At 38.5% G+C, this 22,674-nt stretch overlaps 1 long non-coding RNA gene across 3 annotated transcripts in view; it reads right to left on the reverse strand.

Moving 5' to 3' along the window:
• LOC109027654 (uncharacterized) overlaps positions 1–22,674 on the reverse strand; it is a 90,012-nt gene that overhangs the window by 47,358 nt on the left and 19,980 nt on the right. For 2 of the 3 annotated variants that reach the window (XR_010134609.1, XR_010134608.1), the window contains exons 2-4: positions 21,079–21,136; positions 1,085–1,213; positions 327–471 (exon numbers count right to left, since the gene is read on the reverse strand). This is a non-coding gene — a long non-coding RNA (uncharacterized lncRNA). The remainder of the gene's footprint in view (positions 1–326; positions 472–1,084; positions 1,214–21,078; positions 21,137–22,674) is intronic. The other variant, XR_002006682.4, reaches the window with a different exon arrangement.

Below are 22,674 nucleotides of genomic sequence, written 5' to 3' on the forward strand. Positions count from 1 at the left end.
GTACATTTAAAGGGTGAATTTTATGCTATGTGAATTATATCTCAATTTAAACAAATGTTCTGTATAATTCCTCATCATACAATTGACTACATTTCAGGAAAGATTTTTTTCCTTATTAAAAAAAATCCTTTTAAGTTCGCCCAAATGAAAGATTGCAGACAATGAAAAGTCATTATCTTTTTCATCATGGGCACTGTTGTTACCTGAATGCTTACCTAAACTGCATGCTGTAGCAATTTATAGTGTTCACCTCTGGGGCACAAGTAACAAGAGGGTAACTTGGAAGTTTCTCCTGGTAGCTTAATGTTGGGGTGCAGTCTGTATACCTGTCAGCAATTTGCCTTTCATGGAAACTGATGTTGGTATTTGTAGAAGGTTATTGGTCCCAGCAAGAATCACAGTCGATAAGTGTTCCAGTTGTGCTTCAAAAGTACCAATGATGTTATAGAAGATGAGAGCTTCAATTTTTATCTGTATGACAATTTAAATATATTTAACAATTCTTTTAGAAAATTATGTTCTCATTATTAAAACTGATGCAAGTTACAATACTAAAATCATAAAATTCTGGACTGAAGAATGCCTACAAATTTATTCTGACATATTTCTTTTATAGATGAAAAGAGACGCCGGGCGTGGTGGCTCACGCCTGTAATCCCAGCACTTTGGGAGGCCGAGGCAGGTGGATCATGAGGTCAGAAGATCAAGACCATCCTGGCTAACACGGTGAAACCTCATCTCTACTAAAAATACAAAAAATTAGCCGGGCGTGGTGGTGGGCACCTGTAGTCCCAGCTACTCGGGAGGCTGAGGCAGAATGGCGTGAACCCAGGAGGTGGAGCTTGCAGTGAGCAGAGATCGCGCCACTGCACTCCAGCCTGGGCGACAGAGTGAGACTCCATCTCAAAAAAATAAAAATAAAAATGATAGATGAGAATTATCTAATAATAACTCTTTTTTCTTCAAAAGAGAACTAGAACTAGCAACTAGAGAACACATTAGTTACTTGAACCCTGGCTCCAGCTTCCTCCTCACCACCCTGCCATGTGGCATTGAAATTCAGAACGTTTTTCTAAATTCCTACCTTAATTTCCCATTCCAGAAACAGCAGACTTCTTCAATGAAATCTTCTCTGTTTTGTACATTTTCCGTATAGTAGTTCCCCCTCATCCACGGTTTTGCTTTTCACAGTTTCAGCTACCCAGGACACCATCTGAAAATAAGTGAGTAGAATATATTAAGATTTTTTTTGAGAGAGAGATCATATTCATGTAACTTTTATTATAATATATTGTTATAATTGCTCTATTAGTGTTGTTAATCTCTTACTGTGCCTAATTTATAAATTAAACTTTATCAAAAGTATGTATTTATAGGGGGAAACATAGTATATATAGTGTTTGGTATGATTCAAAGTTTCTGGCATCTACTGGGGATCTGGGAACGAATCCACCTCTGTTATAGGGGGACTACTGTACATCTAGATATTTACATCATTAAGAAACAATGCTTGGAACATACTAGGTTATCAAGAGTTAATGCATATCTTTCAACTTAATATGGTTCAGCTCTGTGTCCCCAACCAAATCTCATCTAAATTGTAATTCCTACATATCAGGGGAGGGACTAGATGAGAGATGACTGGATCGTGGAGGTGGTTTCCTCGATGCTGTTCTCATGATAATGAGTTCTCAGGAGAGCAGATGGTTGTAAAGTGTGGAACTTCCTCTTGTCACACTTGTGTAAAAGGCACCTGCTTCCCCTGTGCCTTCCCCCATGATTGTCAGTTTTCTGAGGCCTCCCAGCCATGCTTCCTGTTAAGCCTGCAGAACTGCGAGTCAATTAAACCTCTTTCCTTTATAATTACCCAGTCTCAGGTAGTATTCTTTATAGCAGTGTGGGAACAGAATAATACACAACTCTCAATTTCTTGCTTCTAATAATGAAACTTACAACTTATGTTGAATCTAGTGTCCACAGTTTCAACTATAAGTTTGATTTCATACTATTCAATATATATGAATACACACACATTAACATATGTATATCTACATACTACCTCAAACAGTTGTTTTTGCACTGGTTCTGCCTTTAAAAGTAATTGGCGGCTGGGCGCGGTGGCTCACGCCTGTAATCCCAGCACTTTGGGAGGCCAAGGCAGGTGGATCACCTGAGGTCCGGAGTTCGAGACCAGCCTGGACAACATGGTGAAACCCCATCTCCACTAAAAATACAAAAATTAGCTGGGCATGGTGGCATACACCTGTAATCCCAGCTACTGGGGAGGCTGAGACAGGGGAATTGCTTGAACCTAAGAGGCGGAGGTTGTGGTGAGCCAATATCGCACCGCTGCAGTCCAGCCTGGGCGACAGAGCAAGACTCTGCCTCAAAAAAAAAAAACAAGTAATTGGCAATAAGGTATAAAAGTCGACAGTGTTACATGCTAGTCAGCAAAAGGAAAATTTTAGATTCCAACCATATCATCACCAATATAGCTAGTAATAGTGGCTAAACTTTCTGGAGCACTACATTTCATACCTTAAATGACTGTCATAATTTTAAAAGTAGGAGCTCTTATTAATCCCATTTTTTACTCAAGGAAATTGGGAAAAAGAAAAGGTAGCTTGCCTACTACTACATGTTGCAGCCCAACCTTGAACCCAGGTAATCATCTCTACGGCCTTGGGCACTTAATATGAGGTCTACACAGCCCTCATCAATGAGGTCTAATCAGCCCCTCCCTAACCTTTTACAGTTGCAAGAAACGCTTTCTGAAAAGCAGATGAAGTACTGGGGGCTAAGGAGGAGTGATGGAGATGCCAGAGAACAGAGGCTCCTACATTCCTTCCTTCTCTCCCTCATTCCCTCTCTTCTAGGGGTGGAATTAATGTCCATCTGCCCCTACAGTCCACAAACTCCTTAGGAGCATAACTATAGGACTTTACGGTATTCAGCATCGTATCTCCAGCATCTAGTATAATACCAAGCACATAATAGGCATTTGATATTTATAGAATGAATGAATCCTTTCAGGTTTTGAGTGTTAAATGAAAATGCACAGGACATGAAGAATTTACCACAATATCTCACATGTTCTAGGTGCTTAATATTAGTTACTGTTATTCTACTGTTCCTATCTACTGTTACTATTATTTGTCTATAGAATAACATTAAGCAGAGTAAAGGTTCTATTTCATTGCTCCATTGTTTATTTTATTGATCCCCTGTTACCTGATCTTTAAATGGGTCCCATTTTATTCACAGAACAGAGTCAACCTGAGTGTGAGGATGGTCATTATTATTCTCAACACACATGCAACAATTACTTTTCAATGAATTTTTAGAAGTGAAATTGCTGGGTCAAAGTGTATACAAAATTCTAAGGCTTTTGATTTTTATAAAGAGAACCACATTTTTTAAATCTCTGATAAAAGTTAATCATCATGACTCAAAATAGATTTGCCAATCTATTACCCTGGAATAAAATGATTCAATAGAAGGGAAAAGCTATTTGCACAAGGAGATTTCTTTCAACTCATTTCAATTGTCAACAAATACAAAATTACTGAAATATCCAGCAATAAGGTAGTGTTTAAGTTTCTAAACATCAGCATAATGGAACATTATACAGCCATTAAAATAAGTCTAATGACTATATAGCAACATGGAAATGACAGAAACATGGGGAAATGTTTGACACTAATATTAAGTGAATAAGGAGAACAAATAAACACTGAAAGAAAATTTTCAAAACTAAAAATAGTAATGATGAGTCATCTTTTTCTTTTCCAAAAGCAATTGAGAGAAGTGACCACATTCTAATAAGCCTTTTGTTTATGTCAGAGAGGAGTGGGCAACATAAATTGGATCATTCTGTGAAATCAAAACTAAGGTTCACTATTTTTAAACCTGCCATTAACGTGTACTACATGGTTAGCTGGCAATAAGTATTGTAAAGTAATTAATTTAAAATGTTAAAAATTGAGTTTCCAACAAATTAGTGAAACTGAATTATAAATTCATTCTTCTCACATCTATTGCCATCAGCCTTTTGTGTTGGTATAGCACTTTGTGTTAACATAGCACTCAGAAGGCATGGATGGTATTTATAGTGTAGGCTATTAAAATATTGTAGTAATGCAATGAAGAATATCCTTGTTCTAATCATCTTTCTTTCTAGGAAGCTGGTTACAGCCCATTTGAGTTCTCTTTACCATCTCTGGTGGGGAGAGCATGGGGATATAAGTCCTTTCTATTTCGGCCTAATTATCAATGGCTCAATCTTAAGTCCAGGCAAGAGGCTTTTGAGCAAGTATCAAAAAGAAGTACTTAAATTCTGAGCATGGAGCCATTTTGAAAGTTGGAGATCCTTGTCAATTACCTAACGTCTTCAAGTCTTCACGTCCTCAGCTACCTATGAAAATAATACCACCTAATGTTATATAGAGGCTGTGTGGATTAAATGAGGGAATAGGGCAATGAGCCTGCCAAAGAGGAGGCACTGCCATGCTCATGCCCTCCCCTTTCTATGCTGAAAGTCCATAGCAAATGCTCCTCAGTGGCTCTTACCGCTTTCAGGTCAAGGACTCTGGGAATTTTAGGGGATCTAAGGACCCACTGTATAGAAAAAAAGCAGACCCACTCACACAAAATGCAGCACATGATTTCAAGGGTTACACAAACCTCAGGGAGGATCTTCCATGGACTGCCTAGGCTTCCACAGATCAATGGTTAGGAAATCCTAGGTCAGTACAAAGTCCCCAGTGAGGAACAGTGAAAGCAAGTGTGGAAAATCACAAGAACAAAGAGAGTGGGAGGTGAAGGATTGAAGGAAAAAAAAAATAAGTAAAAGAAGATAAATGAAAAATGGAAAAAAGGAAAGATGTGGAAACTTGGTTTGGGAAGAGAGAATATGTAAGAAATATGGACCCATTTGCAAGCCATTGTCCCTGTTGTGGCCTTAGAAACATTTGACAACAAAATGTACCCTAATCCTAAATATAATCAAATTCTAAAAGCCAAATTGACCTTCCAGATGTTGAGGATGAATAATTAAAGTCAGTCCTTTCCCAGCCCCACATTCAGTGCATTATACTGATGAAGGTTTGCTTTTGTGCTTGGCTTCACTGCTTTAGAATTACAGAACCACCATTTCTGGAGGCTTCTTTGAACCACATTCACAAACAGATTAGCTTAATTATTTACTGCTTTCCTAACTCAGATGAAATGGTTCTGTTAAGGAAAAAAAGTTACTCCCAGAAAAGACAAGACAATATCCAAGCCAAGTGAGAGCTCTCTGCTGGGTCTTTGCTGCCCTCTTTGTTGCCGTTTCAGCCCAGATTCAAAGGCAGATTTCTGGCGTATCTGTTTTCCTGCTCTTCTCCCTTCCCTATTGTTAGCCTTCCCAAATAAAGGAAGAGGGCCTACTTCACCATGCACCCTCAGGGCTGGAGTCAGCAGACCCCAATGTAGTGGCAGGTCTCCCCTCGCTCTCACATGGCCTTGTTTCCTGCCTCTGGGCATAAGTAGAATTTTCTGTCAGTGAAACCACCAGAATGGGATTTTACCAGGGTTTATACTTCAACCCAGTGGTTCCCCACCAGAGACCATTTTGCCCCCAGAAGTCATTTGCAATGATTGGAAACATTTTTGGTTGTCATAACCAGTGAAGAAAGGGAAGATGGCTACTGGAATCTGGTAAGGAGGGGCCAGAGATGCTGTTAAACAATGCACTAGACAGCCCCCTAGCCCCCACCACAATAATAAATTAGCCCCAAATCTCAATAATGCCAAAGCTGAGAAACCTAACTCCAAAGTTAGAATATGGACATTTGAGAGAGATGTTTCCATCCGTAATTCTCTTGCCTCAACTCACACCACCACAGTATTTGTCTAATGTGTCTTTCTCCTTAGCTACACACTCAACTCTCTTATGGACCTAGAAACGTCATTTAAGTGGGCTCTCTAAAGAAAACAATATAGTATGCTCCCCTATTCTTATGAGTCTGGTGCCTAGGAAGAAAGATGACTGAAATAAACTCCAGAAAGGAATCCCCAATGCCACTTAAGAACCAACTGAGTTTGAAAAGATACTTAATCTCTTTGAGCCTGAACGTAATAAGACAGTGGATCTTGCAAGGGTGTTGGGATTAAACAATATCTATCTGTGTCTGATCCAGTGCTTGTTGAAATAGGTGCTCAATAAATGCTATTAATACTTAATATCAATCGACTCCAAAGTGTATTGTACATCATAATTAACCTGAGGATATTGTTAGAATTCACATGCTCAGGCTCCATCCCCAGAGGTTCTGATTTTCTATGCCAGGAATGTTTGTCTAGCATCTGCATTTTGTAGAAGACAACAGGTGGTTCTGATCTACCTAATCCATGGATCACATAGGACAAACGCTGTTGCCCAGGGGTTGGCACTGAACTTCGCCAAATATTCTGAAACAGACACACTGGTTCCTGGTTCCTTAACCTCCAGAAAGGTGGCAACACTGGGACATTCTTTCTTGCCTCCCTTTTCTCTAGAATCTAAGTTTCAGGATAATTAATCTGATGAGTTATTTTTCCCAACATGTTGCCCTCCTCTCTCTCTGTTAGCTACAGACTCATGGATGTTTTTATCTCTTATTCTGAAAAGAAAATTTGGCCAAATGAGCCAGCAGATAACAACTTGGGAAAGAGGAACTGATATATGCTGACTTACCCTTGGAGAGTATCATGGTGTCAAAAAAAAAAAAAAAAAATCTGGCTTTAGTGTCAAACAGACTGGAGTTTCTATCTGAGCCCTGCCCTTTGCTTACCCTCTGAGCCTCAGCATTCTTAGGTGTAAAATGGGAATGCAAACACCTATTTCCTCCACTAGCAGGTGTTCTCAATTAACTGCTCTGCATGGGTTGGTCATTCTGGGATTAGTTCCTCTTGTATATGGCCAACAATACAAGTTACATATCCATTCTTCCTTTTTTGCTACCAGAATTCCAGCATTTAGTGAAGGGAGGGAGACATCAATGTACCCAGTTTAAAAAACAACATCCTTCATCCTTATTTGCAGCTAGGAATGGCCATATGACATAATTCTGACCAAGAAGACCCAAGATGAATTCAGCTGAGGGTTTCTAGGAAAGTATTCTTTTCTGTCCCCTTCTTGTTGCTTTCTCCTTTTCTTCCTCCTCTTATTATTATTCCTCTTTCCACTATTGGAATGTGGGAGGCTAGGGGTGGCGTGGCCAAATTGCATCTGTGATGACGAAGGTCCATGCTAAGGATGATGGAACAAGAAGCCTGAGTCCTTGGTAGGGTCCGTAAAGCAGCTGTATCCGCCTTATACTGTCCACCCCTAGACTTGATGCTACTTGACAAAAATAAGCCTCTATTTAAGCCACTGTTATTGGGTTTCGGAATACATACGACAAAACATAATCTCTAACCAAACTACTGCCCCTGGAAGAGAAGTGCTTCATCCCAGCCAGAAGATCACTGGCACTGGCAACATCCAGCCTTTCTAGGCTAAGCCTCTTGTTTTTGTAGCTCTCCTCTTTGCTTGGACTTTTCTAACTTGGATCTGCCCCCTGGAATATTCTGCTGCAAACTGGTTTATTGGGTGATTTTTTTCTCCCTGCTATTTGCCCTAAAAATCTTTGCTCTATTTTTCTTTCTGAACTCACTTATCTTCCTGGTTCTGATGTCATTTTTCTGCCAGAATGAAATGGGTATGTCCCTATAAGGAAGGTCTTCAGAGCTGAGATTAGGGCATGGAGTGAATTGCAAAGGAGTAAAATTTAAGGAGGCACTCACTCGCAGGTCGCAAGTAAAGGGTTGGTATGTTAAGAAGTTGAGTAAGTACCTACTTAAATTGCCTCACAAACCTCATCCTATTTGCCCTAGACTGACTGTCCTTCCCCTCTACACTTATCCAGCCTTGTCCCCACTACCGCCTTGAAGTTCAGTGCCTTTCCAACTGAAGTTTTTTACTACTATCTTTTTGTGAAATCTCTATAATGGATACAGTGTTTATTTAATGTTATGTAATAGAATTGAAAATACCAGAAAGCATCCGACATAGAATAAATATCATTACTTTTGTTTCAGCTATACAGATAAGTATGAGGTGTACAGGTGCATTACTAGGTAAAATGTAATACTCTAAATTATAGTCCAATAATTTTTTTTCAATTCTTTTTCCTGGCCTATCCTCCACCTCCATCCAGGTGTCTCACCTTCTACTCACCATACAAGCTATCTACTAAATTTCACCTGAAAACTTAGCTTACATAATTATGCTTATATAACATTTAGCATATATTAGCTACAATGAGCTTATGTATGTGCTGCTATGTAATGTCCCCAGCCCCCCAAAGTCTAATGTTGTTCAAAATTATGGATTCCTTCATAAAGGTATGGACCAATGTATCACGAGTACTTAACAGCTTATCTTTACTGTTTATATTATAAAAGATTGTTCACCTTCTTATGACAATTAATATTTCCACATGTATTCCTTTGAAGAAGTGGACTTGATAATTTTAGAGTTTTGCTATCACAGTGTAGGTCAAGTCTGTATTTTTATTTTAGGAGCTTTTGGGAACATCAACCTAGATTTTCAAAATTTTCTCTCTGAAAGAGCCACACCTCAAATCTTCTAACACTTGAGGTTTCTCAGCTCTGCTAGAAAACATAAAAGGTACCTGAAATTCTTAGAAGGACTCAAAGTAACAGGAACCTTGATTTCTACCGTTTAGATTGGCGCTAAAATCTTCACAAGGGCTTATTAGGGTTTATGTTATCTATTCCATTTGAGAAGCCAAGCATCACACAAAGCCAATAAAAAAGTAGGAGACATCTACTGTAATTCTATGTAACGTATGAAACAAATGAAATGTATTATCTCAAGGATACAGACCTTAAGACTACAACCAAGATGAGGAAGAAAAAGTGTATGTAATTGAAAATGCAGCAAATATATCAGAGTTACCCAAATAGCTGATAGAAGGTAAAGTACATCATTGCAAGATGTGGCCTAATTGAGCTAATTTATCACTTTTGCACCTTGGCATACCAAAGGCAATTATGTCCACACAAGTACCAAGGACAAAAAGATGCAAAAATTAAGAGAACATTTTTAAAATTTGGATTTCTGATGCTCGAAGCCCTAATTAAAGTGTTGTCCACTCCCTAAGTAACAAATGCTTGCTGTACCTGGCATATTTTAGGCTCTCAGTGAATGTGTGTAGAAGCAATGAATAAATCTTTGAACAAGGATATGTAAATTCAGATACATTTTTCTTTTATTTTTTAAATTTTAGAGACAGGGTGGTCTTGCTATGTTGCCCAGGCTGGTCTTGAACTCCTGGCCTCAAGCAATCCTCCCACTTCAGCCTTTCAAAGTGCTGGGATTATAGGGGTGAGTTACCGCACCTGGCCCAGATACATTTTTGATCCTTCATATATAGCAAGCTACCAACAACAATTCTGGATTTAAAAATCTAACAGTATTCATAAGAGTATCTTTTCTATTCATTTGTAATCATATTGGAATTCAGGAGAGTCAGGTTCATATTTTTTATTCATTTATATTTTTCCATTAAAATGCTATTGGTAACTAATAGCTCTGTAGAAAGTAATTGCATTTGAAGCCATTTGTAAAATAAGTCTTTCATCTTTCAAGCAACAATTTGTTTTGCCAAGAATAAAACTCTTAAACACAAACACATTACAAATGGACTTTTCTTTAATTATGTTCCAAATGTGATTACTTTGCTTATGTTATTTCTATGTTCTGCATTTGTATGTAACTCGTACTTTACGTTGTTTCTCTTCTTTGTTCTCATGTTAGAGAATTTGAAAATGTGGATGATACAAAAATCATTATCATAGTGTTCAGTGGCCTGGTATACCTACAACCCTCAAATTTAATTCAACATTTATCCAGCATGTACTAATTGCTCTGCACGCACATTAATTGGGAACCTATGGTATTCTAGATGCTTCACAACATAAATTTATTAGATGCCTCCTATTGGCCAAGGTTCAGAGCTGAATTACATACTGTTCCTACCCACACAAGGTTCACACTAATTAATCTACCATCATATATAACACGTGAAACAAAATGATTGGCTATTTTACTGCTGTTTCCCAGCTTCCAGTTGAATATTTAGACAGTTCATCTTGAGAAGCTTGTTCCATTTGTCCCCAAGCTGGATGGTTGGCATTGTGTTCAAAATGTTCTTGGGCTAAGATCATGCAAGCCCTAACAAGAAATGAGTTTTCCAGAATCGTCAACATGAAATGGCAAGTAATTCTGTGCTCACTTTTAGCGTGTGAAACCTCAAATGTCATTTTTCTAGTTCTCTGGGTTTCTGTCTGCCACTGTGTAAATAAAGGGGTTGGCAAGGTGATACTGACTACTCCTCCAGTTCTCATTCTACAGTTCTATTTAGACAGCTCATTTGATCACTGGACATTTCTATGTGAGAATCTATGAAACAAGCTTGCTGGAACCAACCTCTTAAAAAGTCCCTGTTCTACAAAAGGTTATCATGTCCACCCACAGACAATAGGAATTCTTTTCTGGTCATGAAAGAATGTATTCTCCTTGTTTACAGCAGTGCACGTCATTTCTGGTAACATTGAGGCTATAAAGGTTTCCAAAGATTTGCAGCAAAGTGTGACAATTTGTGCAAGGACTATGCAAAAGGCTTAAGTTCTATATGCATATAGGGTTATTTCCATCTCTATTTATTGATACACATGCATGTCTATATGTATTTATGCCTATATGTGCATAGCATGTAATGAGTTATATATGCATAGTGCCAGGACTATGCTCATTTTCACATATAATTCTCACAACAAACCCCAAAGTGTTTGTCCAGTTTTCCAAAACAAAAAACTGAGGTTTATAGATTGAACATAATTTGCCTAAACTTAACAGTGAGAAAGGGACGGAGCTATAACGTCAAGTTTATCCAACTCTGAAGGAAGGACACTAAAAATTTACATTCATATAAATATAAGGATTTCACATGACATAAGTTGTTAGAAACTGGACTGGTAAAAGATTGAGAATTGTTTCAGTAAGAAATATGCACATCCTGTAGGCATTAATTTGCTCCTGAAAGTCTACCATCCTTATGCTCATAGAGAAGCCATCTATAGTAAGGCAAGACTAACCAGAACTGGAATACAATCATTAAGAAGCTACATATAAATATTGCTAAGCTTACCCCTTACTAACAAGGATGTTATAACATAACCACAACAATGTAATGGAAAATTAACATCTAGGAAAGCATTAGCAACACCTTAAAACACATAAAACAATTATGATGGTTGCCTCACTTCTGTACTTTCTTTGGTAAAATTTACAGCAATTCACATTCCACATGTTCTAACACCAGTACACAAGATAATGGCGAAATCTAGGTTTGTGAAACAGCATATATACATTGCTTCTTTGTTATTTCCAATATACTTATATAACCAAAATTAGTAAATTACTTTAAATAATTGTGTCCAGTTAACTTCATACAGTTGGTATCCCCAAAGTATCTTGAGAGATGCAAACAATGCTATTAAATTAACAAGGAGCAGGTTTGCATTTCGCTATGTAATATTTTAGTGCTAACATAGGATTTCCATAGTACCCTGCTACAGGAATTATACCTATTTATTCTGGGGCCAGAGAATTTGATGTATATTTAATGTTAGCCTAAGAAACGTAAAATACAGTCCATACAATGTCTAATGTGTTTAGTTTTCTATGCATTTGTATGAGTTATTCATAGAGATTTACCTGGAGATAAACATTGCATTAAAACATATGAACACTTTAAGTTAAATGTTTTGCTTTCCAAGTTACTGAACTGGTTTCCAAAGGACTTTGCCATTCAGAAGGATGAAATATATAAAACATATACATAACCCTTTTAATATGAAGTCCAATCAGAAGGGTGGTAGTATATTTGTTTCTATAATTAAAAAATTGTGGTCCCCACTGATAGGGACAGAAGAGAGGGAAATACTGAGTAGACGAATGCTACCAGGAAAGGCCCCAGCCTTAAGCCTGGCAACCCACAGTCCTAAATGAGAACAGGCATTCTTGTTTTCACGCCCAAAAAGTTGCCTTCTGGCCTACTACACCCTTGATCTTGTACCCATATAAACCCCGAACCCCAAGCTCCAGGGGCAGATGAGCAGATGAATGGCAGAACAGCATGGCAGAGAAGGAGAGTAGAGAAGCAGCATATGAACACTGAGAGGAGTCTGGCTGGGGACAATCAGAGAGGAGATCGGCCAATGGACAACCAAACTCCAGGGAAAGATCATCTTCCCACTCCATTCTCCTTCCAGCTCCTCATCTATCCCACTGAGAGCCACCTCCACCGCTCAATAAAACCCCTGCATTCATCCTTCAAATCTGTGTATGACCTGATCCTTTCTGGACACTGGACAAGAACCTGGGTACCAAGGGGAGTCCACTAAATTGCTTAACACTTAAGCCGTCTGTGGACTGCAGAGCTAAAAGAGCAAATATAACACTGGGGCTTCAACAGTCACAGGCACCCAGCCCTAGATGCTGCTGTGGGGCCAAAGCCCAAAAGCGCTCACCCTAGTTCCCACACCTGCCCATCTTTGTGCTCCCCCTCCCATAAGGGTTTGAGCTTGCAGCAGCCAAACAGAGAGCCACATCCCTGTCACGCGTCCTGTGAGGTGGACCAGGGAACTCTCCCATCTTACTACCAGTTGTTTTATTAGGTGGCCTCTAGCAGGTTGCTCAGTCTTTAGATCAGAGTTTCTCAATGAGCGGCAGAGGTACAATAGGGGATCTGTCACATTGCTTTTTCCCTTGCCAAGTATTTTAGAATCTTGAGATTGAAAAGAGTAGGGCATATAAATTTTTCAAATTATATTGAGCATTTTAATAGATTTTCAAAAACAAAAATATTCTTATAACAATACAGACTAAAAATTGGTAGAACCTCAATTGTTGGCAATATTTATAGATTTTATGATTTCAACTAGGGGGTAGAAGACATAACCTGTCTAGGAGGCCATTCCATTTCTATTTTCACTAGCCATGGACATACATGGACTTACATTTTTTTAAGAAACACAACTTTAGATGGCTTTTAAATCAGCTCTAAACATTCTCATGCTCTGTGACTTATGGTTTAGGCACTACACCTTGATTCCTGAATATACTATTGGATTATAACTGAACTGTTTTGCTTTTCACCCTGAGTTTTACAGGAATTTGAGAATGCTGGTCAGATGAAAAAGTACATCGTACTGGAGATTCCTGAGATAATTCTAAAACCGTCCTGAAAAACAGTCATATAGGAGTAGATTACAAAGACAACATCTGCTAGGGAAATATACATCTTTGAGACATCTTCTGACTAATAAGTCTCCCTGTTATTTGAAAATGAAAGGAAAATGAGATCTGGAAGCCTAAAATATCACAAATGTTTTGGCACCTAATATTTTGGTGTGCTGAGCCTGGTCTGACTCACAATAACCTGCAAGAGTATATTGTGTACATCTCTATGCAACAGCTTGAAGTCACTCATGATAGGAATCTTTATGCCACTGAAATTAGCAAATGCTACAAATCAAGCCTCTCACCTCTACCCCCAAAGATAGTTGTTAAACATTTAGTAACATTTATGGAGGAATGAAGGAGGATTCCTTAAGGACATTTGTTTTTGAGTTTTCCATGTAATAAAAATGCCATAGTTTACGGTTTGTTTATTCAATAACTTTCTCAATAATGTTTATGAAGGGGATTTTGTTTTCCACCTGAATGAGAAGGCAAACTGAAGCATATCTGAAACTCTGCATGTAGTTGTGCTTCCTGTCCTCAGGGGAGATGGCATAAGGATAGAGATAGACAGCTTCTTGACAGGGACAACACAAAGCCTGAAAGAGATGCCTGAGAAGGTGCTGGGAGCAGTCTCCTCTATGGAATAAGGCAGGCAGCAAGGTTAACAGGTGCCACCTTACTAGGGAAGGAAATGTAGGAACAGTGAAAGGAACTTATGAATTCAGACAACAGGTATCAGCTTACAGGAATCATTAGCCTGACAGGTAGTAGTAGGTGATTCAAAAAAATTTAAATAAATTAAAAAGTTGACAGAGGTACAAAGGAAGCAACATTTCAAACATATTTCTCGTCTCTGAGGAGGGTATCTGGAATAAATTCAATTCTCTTCATAAACTATGCTTTTCTTGCCAAAACAAAATAGATCACAGCTCTTATCCATGCAGGAATTCCTTTGGTTTGTATGTAGAAAGGTAGCTCACCCTTTCAACATTATCCAGAATTAAATGTAGCCTTTATAACCCTTGGAAATAACAATGTAACACTTCTTCATAGGTGAGTAATACATGACTTTTTCCAAAATCAACCATCAACCACAAACACTTGGCTTGCCTAGTGTTTTAAAACTGGAGAATATTAGGACAGGCTTATAATGGCAAATATTCCAGCTCACATGCCCACACAAAACCTAACTGTGCTTTTAGGGAAAATGACCAATATGTGCTCAAGGACAGTATTTTGTTCTATTTAACACATTGCAAAAATCACCTCGTATCTGTAAAATTATGTACTATTTCTCTCTCTAGCTTAATCTATATCCTGACCTATCCATGCAGGAGAACTTTCTGTTCCCATTAAAATCTGATAGAGAATATACCTTTTGAATGAAAGTGAGGTGGGGAAATAAGCTAATGACCCATGGGCTATATTTCTAAGGTCTTAGCCCAGAGGTGACAGAATACAGGAGAGGTTAGCTCCAGCTGGTATGTAACAAAGCTAGAACAAAGTAAGGCCAAACAACAAAGCCGATATGTGTATGCAGGCTGCTAAAAATCCAGTAATGAAAGCAATTTAATGCTTGGGCCCCAAGTGTTTCCTTTTGGTCCAGTGGCTGATGACACACTGTCTAATAGGATGGCAACAGGGAAAATTAGTCCTCCAAGTCTCCTTCTGTTGGGAAACAAGATTACTCTCTCTGGATTTTTCAGTTCCATCTACAGTGTGGTTCTCAAACATGACTGTACACTGGAATCCCTTGGGGAGCTTTAGAAACTAATGATGCCTTGGTCCTAGCCCCAGAGATTCTAATGAAGCTCTTCCAGGTTCAGTCTGGGCATCAGGATTTTTAAATGTTCCACAGTTGATTCTAATAAGCTAAAGCTGAGTTGTTGATTCTGCGGCACAAATAGACTAAGTAGTGCTTCTCAAATTCTACCCCCGTAGGTCTGAGTGGGGTCTAAGATTCCATAGTTCTAACAAGCTCCCAAGTGATGCTGGTGTGGTCCAGAAACAAGGCTTTGATTAACAGGGCTCTAGATCAGCAGTCAAAATGAGGTTCCTGAAGCAGCAACAATGTCACGTGGAAACCTGTTTAGAAATGCAAATTATCAAGCCCAACCCCAGATATACTCAATCAGTCATGGGGTGGGGCAGGTGGAAGAGTAGCAAACTGCAGTTCAACAAGCCCTCCAGGTGAGTTTAGTGCCAGCTAAAAAAACCACGGGTCAGAGCGGTATTATTCAAAGTGTGGTTATCAGACCAGCAGCAGTAGCATTGCCAAGGAGTTCATAATATGAATTCAGGATTTCAGGCCCCACCCCAAACTTGCTGGATCAGAAACTGCATTTTAATGACATCCCAGGTGGTTTCTATGCATATTAAAATGTGAGAAGCACTAGAGTCTTGGCAAATTTCCTCCTCAAAACCGTTGCCCAGAATGACAGATAAAAAACCACTCATTTGAAAAAAAAAAAAAAAAAAAAAGCCTAACGACAACGTTAATTATAATTGTAATATCTGGTAGGTTTCTTTTTAATTACAAAAAGCCCCACATTTTTATAGTGACAAGTTTTAAAACATGGAAAAACCTCATCCAACAAATGGAAATCACATGTGATCCCACCAAGCAGCTAAAACTATTGATAACTTTATTCTTCCACCCAAAGAACTGTTTCTAAAGAGAGAATAAAAACAAGTTATTGAAAGAGACAATATTATCCTGCTCCAACAGACACTTGGCAATGTTTTAACTGAAACTTTCACCTATCAGTGTAACTTCCCAATGGGTTCACCTAGCCCGCTGCCTAGACAGACCTGATTTATCAAGACAGTGGAATTGCAGTGGAGAAACAGTAACTCACGTGGTGCCAGCTGTGCGGGAGACCAGAATTTTATTACTCTGTCTCCTGTAGTTAAAGATAATTTTGTGGGTAGGGGCTTGGGAAGTGAGGAGTGCTGATTGGTCAGGTTGGAGATGGAATCATAGGGGGTCAAAGTGAGTTTTTCTTGCTGTTTTCTGTTCCTGGGTGGGATGGCAGAACTGGTTGAGCCAGATTATCAGTCTGGGTGGTGTCAGTTGATCCATCCAGTGTAGGGTCTGCAAAATATCTCAAGCACTGATCTTAAGTTTTATAATAGTGATGTTATCCCCGGGAGCATTTGGAGAGGTTCAGACTTTTGCAGCCAGAGGCTGCATGACCCCTAAACTGTAATTTCTAATCTTGTAGCTAATTTGTTAGTCCTGCAAAGATAGACTGATCCCCAGGCAAGAAGGGTGGGGGGGGGGGGGGGGTGGCTTTTCAGGAAAGGACTATTATCGATTTTGTTTCAGAGTCAAACCATGAACTGACTTCCTTCCCAAAGTTAGTTCAGCCTATGCTCAGGAATGAGCAAGGACAGCTTAAAGGTTAGAAGAAAGATGGAGGCAGTTAGGTCTGATTTCTTTCACTGTCATAATTTCCTCAGTTATAATTTTGCAAAGGTGGCTTCATCTTTAGCCCAATGTGACAAAAATATGAGTCTCTTGTTTAGAATAATGTTGGTTACTGAAGGAGATACCATGACATCAGCTCCTATGGTCATCTTGGGAATAAGAAACCTCTTTGCCATGTTTGAGAATGTTGAAACCAAGTTATTTTGTTCTAAGTTAGAAGGTCAGAGCTCAGACTTAAAAATACCAGCCAGTAACGAAAAACAGAGCAGCCGCATTTAGGTTACCAGCAGTGAATAAATTCCCAGATAGTTGAAACACCGTTGTATACTGGTGACCTTTAAACGTATAATGAGTAAATAGTTTGGGGGAAAAAAAAGGAATTCACATGGATCTCAAATTGTATTTTCTTTCCATCTGTAACAGATCAGCTTTTCTGTTAGAGGTCAGATTGTTAAAATTTTAACAAATTTGGCTGCTTAGAACATCTATGGCCTTAGCTGTCAAATCAGAAGCCTAGCAAAAGAAACTGGAGCTTTCATGTAATAACCCACGATTTCTGGTTCCTTTGTAGTAAGCTAGACTGGTGAAAACTAAAATTTAAACTGTTTCTTTTTGATATGATTCTTGCTTTAGAAAGCTGTCAAGGTATTCAGCAATGTGCCAATTTTCTTAAATGAGTCTGAACTTCAAGACCCTTCCCTTACCTGGGTGAATATCTTTTGCATCAAATCCCAGTGTAAGAATGAAACTACACATTGGGATAAGGAGCTGGAACAAATCATACTGTTTCTGTACAAAGAGCAAAACATACTGGACACAGCACACAGTGATGGGAAGTAGAGTAACTTGAAAACTAGAAGATGAAGAGTTTGGAGGGGGAGTCAGGGCTGGGGGTTATAATAGAAAAGACATGTGGATGGCAATGCCTGTCAAAGAGGCACCAAGGAGAAGGGGATTGCCGAACTGTGTTAGGAAAAAGGTCATTGGATCTGTTAGAACATGTGGAACTGGTTAATTGCCTTATAATCAATATAATAAAATTACATGTGTGGCTATTTGATTATCATTACCTCATTCCAAAGAAATACAATGTTAATTTTCTTAGTTTTCCTCCAAATTTGGAGGACATGTTTGGGATGGTTTAGTTGAAAACCAGCTCATATGACATGTATAAAATTCACTGTTAGAAACCAAAACTGAGGTGGCCTCAAAGGCTTGGGAACAACTGATTAGGAGAGAATTGATATTAATATAAAACATTATGGGCCAAAAAAATGTTCATATAAACCCTAACTTGTAAGTCCCAAGAGTAGGTTTTGACATATTGCTAAGCTCTATCTCATATGGGTAACTTTATCCGAAGAACTTCAAAGGCAATAGCAGGTACATATTTATTTACTATGGTTAATATGGAAACTACCTAGTATAAAATTAGAGAAGTCTGGAAGGGTGTATTTTGCAAATGGAACAGAAATATGATACTGAAGTTGGTTTAGGTAAATTTATCAAGTCCGCTCTATAACTTTGGCAACTAGAAAGTGTATTCAAGACCAAAAAGAAATAAAAAAAGGGTCTGTCACAGCATCACTTTGCTGATTTTGAGTATTCTGCAGAATACCAGTGTGTGTAACCCTTAATAGCCAGGAAGCGTTGCATTGGGACTTCTGACCCAATGTTGTAGGACTTTCTCCTTAGTTCAGCTAAAAACGGAGTCCTCGTCATATGACCATGGGAGATTAGGCTCTCAGACACTTTGAAGAGAAAAATGGAATGTATTGGGCAAAGAGGGAGGAAAAAAAATGGGAAACAGTCCTGCCAGCTGGCTTCCCACCTCACAGATTGAATCCCAGATTCCACCTGGAACAAGAGAGGCCAGGCTCCTCCCCTCACAATCAGCGCAAACTTCCCAAGGCTCCACCCCAGTGCACACTCCTACCAGTGCACAGACCAGAAGAAATTTCTGCCAAGAGGCCCTTTTCACTTGGCTGTCTTACCAACATGGCAGTACACTTGGTTTTCACTTACATTCTTACATCTCTGCCATGTTAATACAGGAAAATACTGGAGTCCAAATAGGAACTCTCCAGGAAAAGATTTCTTAAGGGCAAAAAGGAGAAATGCAAGCACTTCCTACTTGAGAGACCCCTAACATAGTAGCCTACCATATTAGCTTTGAGACACAAGAGCAAGAAGAGGATTCCTAAGAGGACTGGAGCAGCAGCTGAGATTTCCAAGGTCCTCCAGTTGGCTATAGTGACAGTAACCATTTTTCCTTACCCAGTGGTTTTTCTCAACTTAGCTACACATTAGATTCACCCAGAGAGCATTCAAGCTAAAATCTGATACCCATGTGGTACCCTAACCAATTAAATAAAAATCTCTGTAGTTGTAACCCAGACATTAATATTTTTAAAGCCCCCTTGGTGATATCAATGTTGAGCCAATGTTCAAAACCACTGCCATGGCCATTTCCCAGAAATAAAAGTTAACCCAGAGAACTATAGAAAGCTTTATGAATCATGCAGAATAATTATCATCATGATCATCTAACGCTCCCCAATAGGGCCCTTCAATTAAGTTCAAAATTGGCTGGACATTGGGTCAGATGGGGAAAATCAACTAAACAAAACAAAATTATTTGATGGAAATTTAGCTTTCTGCCAACTGCATATTTGAGTATTTGTGGCCCAACTTCAAATGAAAACAGAAGTGTTTTTTTTTTTTTCTAACTGAATCATGGTATTCACAATATACAGCTTGACAAACAGTGCTTGTGGGCAACCAAGCAACTTTAGAGATTCCTTTTTGATTAAAAGTACACTGTGGACATTTACTTAATTCATTTCCAGAAAAACTCTGGAAGCTGGGCTTGATTCTTGCATTAAACAATCTGTGGAATTTGAAGAGCAACCCAAAACTCTCTAAATTTTAATTTTGTCACCTCTAACTAAAATAAGTTTGGACTGAATGATCTCAAAGATCTTTTCCATCCCTTGACATTCAGATTCAACGATACATAGTTTTCTCCTCTTTCCAAGGCATTTGCCCTCAAATCACTTAGATTCATATGATGATACTATTTATTTTCACTAGTTAGGCTGCATCTAAATGACAAAGAGTTGCACAATAACTTGATTCTTTTGCATGGCATGCAATACAATAAGTATAAAAAATGCTAAGCTTTTCACAAAGGACAACACAAACATTAAGCACCATCCATCCATTAAGTGTGAAGAGACATCTCCAGTAGAGGCCAAGAGAATATTTGCTTTCAAACAAGACATCACTTCTCTATAAAAATTATTGTCTTAGGAGGTACTCACTGAAGGGAAATTGCTGGCCCTGGAGGCAGAGATGTGATAAGATAATGATTTCTATTCTTTCATTTCAGCCAAATGGTAAATAAGTCACAAATGAAATAACTTTGGCACTATTAATTCTCAAAAGCAGATTTAGACAGAGACTTCAATAAGCCTGAAATCAGCACTTAATTTTTCATTTTCTCTTTTCTGGGAGCCTTCAATGGAACAGTTTTAATTCTAAATTTAAGATATGTTGCCAAAAACTGATTGAAAAAACATGGTGCTTGAATAAGATGTTTAGGTAAGTTTAAAAAACTGGATATGAACACTGCTTCAAAGGAAAATGAGTTTTACACTACACATTTTTATCCTTTTAATACAAGACTCCTTTCTTTTGATTTTGGAACAACTTGATACCTAAAAATATATACTTTTTGGTGTTGACTCAACAGTTTAAGAAGTATAGGTCAAAGTTTAGAATTTTAAGAACTACATTTCAAATGGAAATAGTTTGCATAGTTTTAACATTCTCTTTTCTTTCCCCATTTCCCTTAATAATATTGGACTTAAAAGTTATGCTGCTTTCTGTTTTCATATCCTCAGACATGGATGATTTTACCATTTAGAAATTCAAAGAAAAAATGTTGGAAGTGGTACGTATTTTCTAATCTATATTTCTCTAAGATTTCAGGTAACCTCTTTCCATTTGAGTGAGCACATTCTATCTAGTGTTTCTCAAAACAAAATTACTTAGATTCAAGTAGATTGATATGAATATTACTGAGTAAAGAATTCTTTTACAGATATAAGGTCTTAAGATGCCAAATGAAGAAAACATTCCTTTTCCAATTTATTCCTACTGTATCCTAAACAGGCTACTGACTAGCACAGAACTAGATGAAATTGAATCTCCAATTTGAGTTGTGGTCACCAGTTTTAATTATTCTAACCTAGATTGAATCCCCTTGAACCAAGTTTGTTATAGTCAGAACTAGGCTGAACTAACTTACGTTGGATTGAACCACGTTCATCAATTTTCTCTTGGTCTTAGCTTTGTCCAATGCCTGCCTGTAGAATGAGACATGCCTGAAATGAAATGTCTGTAACAATGGTACATTGGTACTAAAATAATTGGATAATACTGAAAGTGGGGTTAATATCAATTATCGTTTTGAAGAAAGGCTATGCAAAATGTAAGAGATGATCAGGATTCTGGGATCAAAAGTCAAGTCAGGAAAACACACAGTTGGTGCTTACAGAGCTAGAGCCAGGGAAGATGAATCTGAAAATGGGGAATCCAAGAGGTAGAAGAAAATACAGCAAGGAAGTTATATTGGTATAATCTGAGCATACACTGGGATTTTTTTTTTTTTTTTTTTTTTTTTAAGCAAGCTGTCTTGGAGATGTGAAAGGGCGTGAAAGGGCAGGAAAGAGCCAGGCTTCTAAAAAAAGTGAGTTAAACTAAACATTATCCTTGAACTCAAGCTGAGAAAATAGGTACAAAGGCTTACCTGGCAGAAACCTGCTACAAAATGTGGGTCAAAGTGGACTTTTCAAATGCACTCCTGTTTTCAGTGTCCCTTTCGCTCCCCAGATACCATATCTCTATAGTTTTGGAAGCCTAAACGTTCTGGTTTCTTAGTGACTGTGGGAGGTTTCAAGGCTACAGCTACTTAAAAGAGTCTTACTGAGCAAAGTCAGCAAGATAATAGATCAGTCAACATAAAACAAGCCTAGATACCTGTTCTTAACGTTGTGGCAGAACTGGGCAAAGAAGACATAGAGGTACATACACCTGGTCTTCAAACCAAAGATTTCTCCCAAGTGTGGGGTGCCAATAACAGTAAAATGGAGTAAACCAGAGATCGTATGAATATTTTTTTCTTTCTTTCTTTTTTTTTTTTTTGAGACGGAGTCTTGCTCTGTTGCCCAGACTGGAGTGCAATGGTGCGATCTCTGCTCACTGCAGCCTCTGGCTCCTGGGTTCAAGCAATTCTCTTGCCTCAGCCTCCCAAGTAGCTGGGATTACAGGCACCTGCCATCATGCCCAGATAATTTTTGTATTTTTGTAGAGATGGGGTTTCACCATGTTGTTGGTCAGGCTGGTCTTGAACTCCTGACCTCAAATGATCCACCCGCCTCAGCCTCCCAAAGTGCTAGGATTACAGGTGTAAGCCACTGTGCCCAGCCTGTATGAATAACCAGACAAAACTGAGATCCATTGAGCAAAGCAGAGAAGTTGTAGGTGGTATCTGTAACACCTATACTCCCAGAAGAAGGGTCAGTTCTGCTTGAGAGCATAGAAAAATTTGTAAGTAATTACGCAAATTCCTCCAAATATTTTAATGAGGTCACTCTGAAATAAAGACATGATTATAAGCCCAGGGTTCAAAACAGTAGTTTTGATTATATTATACAGCCAAATGCTTCCTGTAGAAGCTGCTGTTTTGTCTGAGATCAATAATGTCCTAAGAAACAGCTGAACTAGACCTTCTCGGTCAATCCATCATCAGGACTTGTGATGGAGGGGACTTAGAGTTAACAGTGATTCTGACAGTATCATTTCCCAAAGTACTTGGGAATCAGGAATACATATAGTTTCTCAA

The sequence above is a fragment of the Gorilla gorilla genome, chromosome 6, assembly GCF_029281585.2.
Source record: "Gorilla gorilla gorilla isolate KB3781 chromosome 6, NHGRI_mGorGor1-v2.1_pri, whole genome shotgun sequence".
Classification (NCBI taxonomy): Eukaryota; Metazoa; Chordata; class Mammalia; order Primates; family Hominidae; genus Gorilla; species Gorilla gorilla.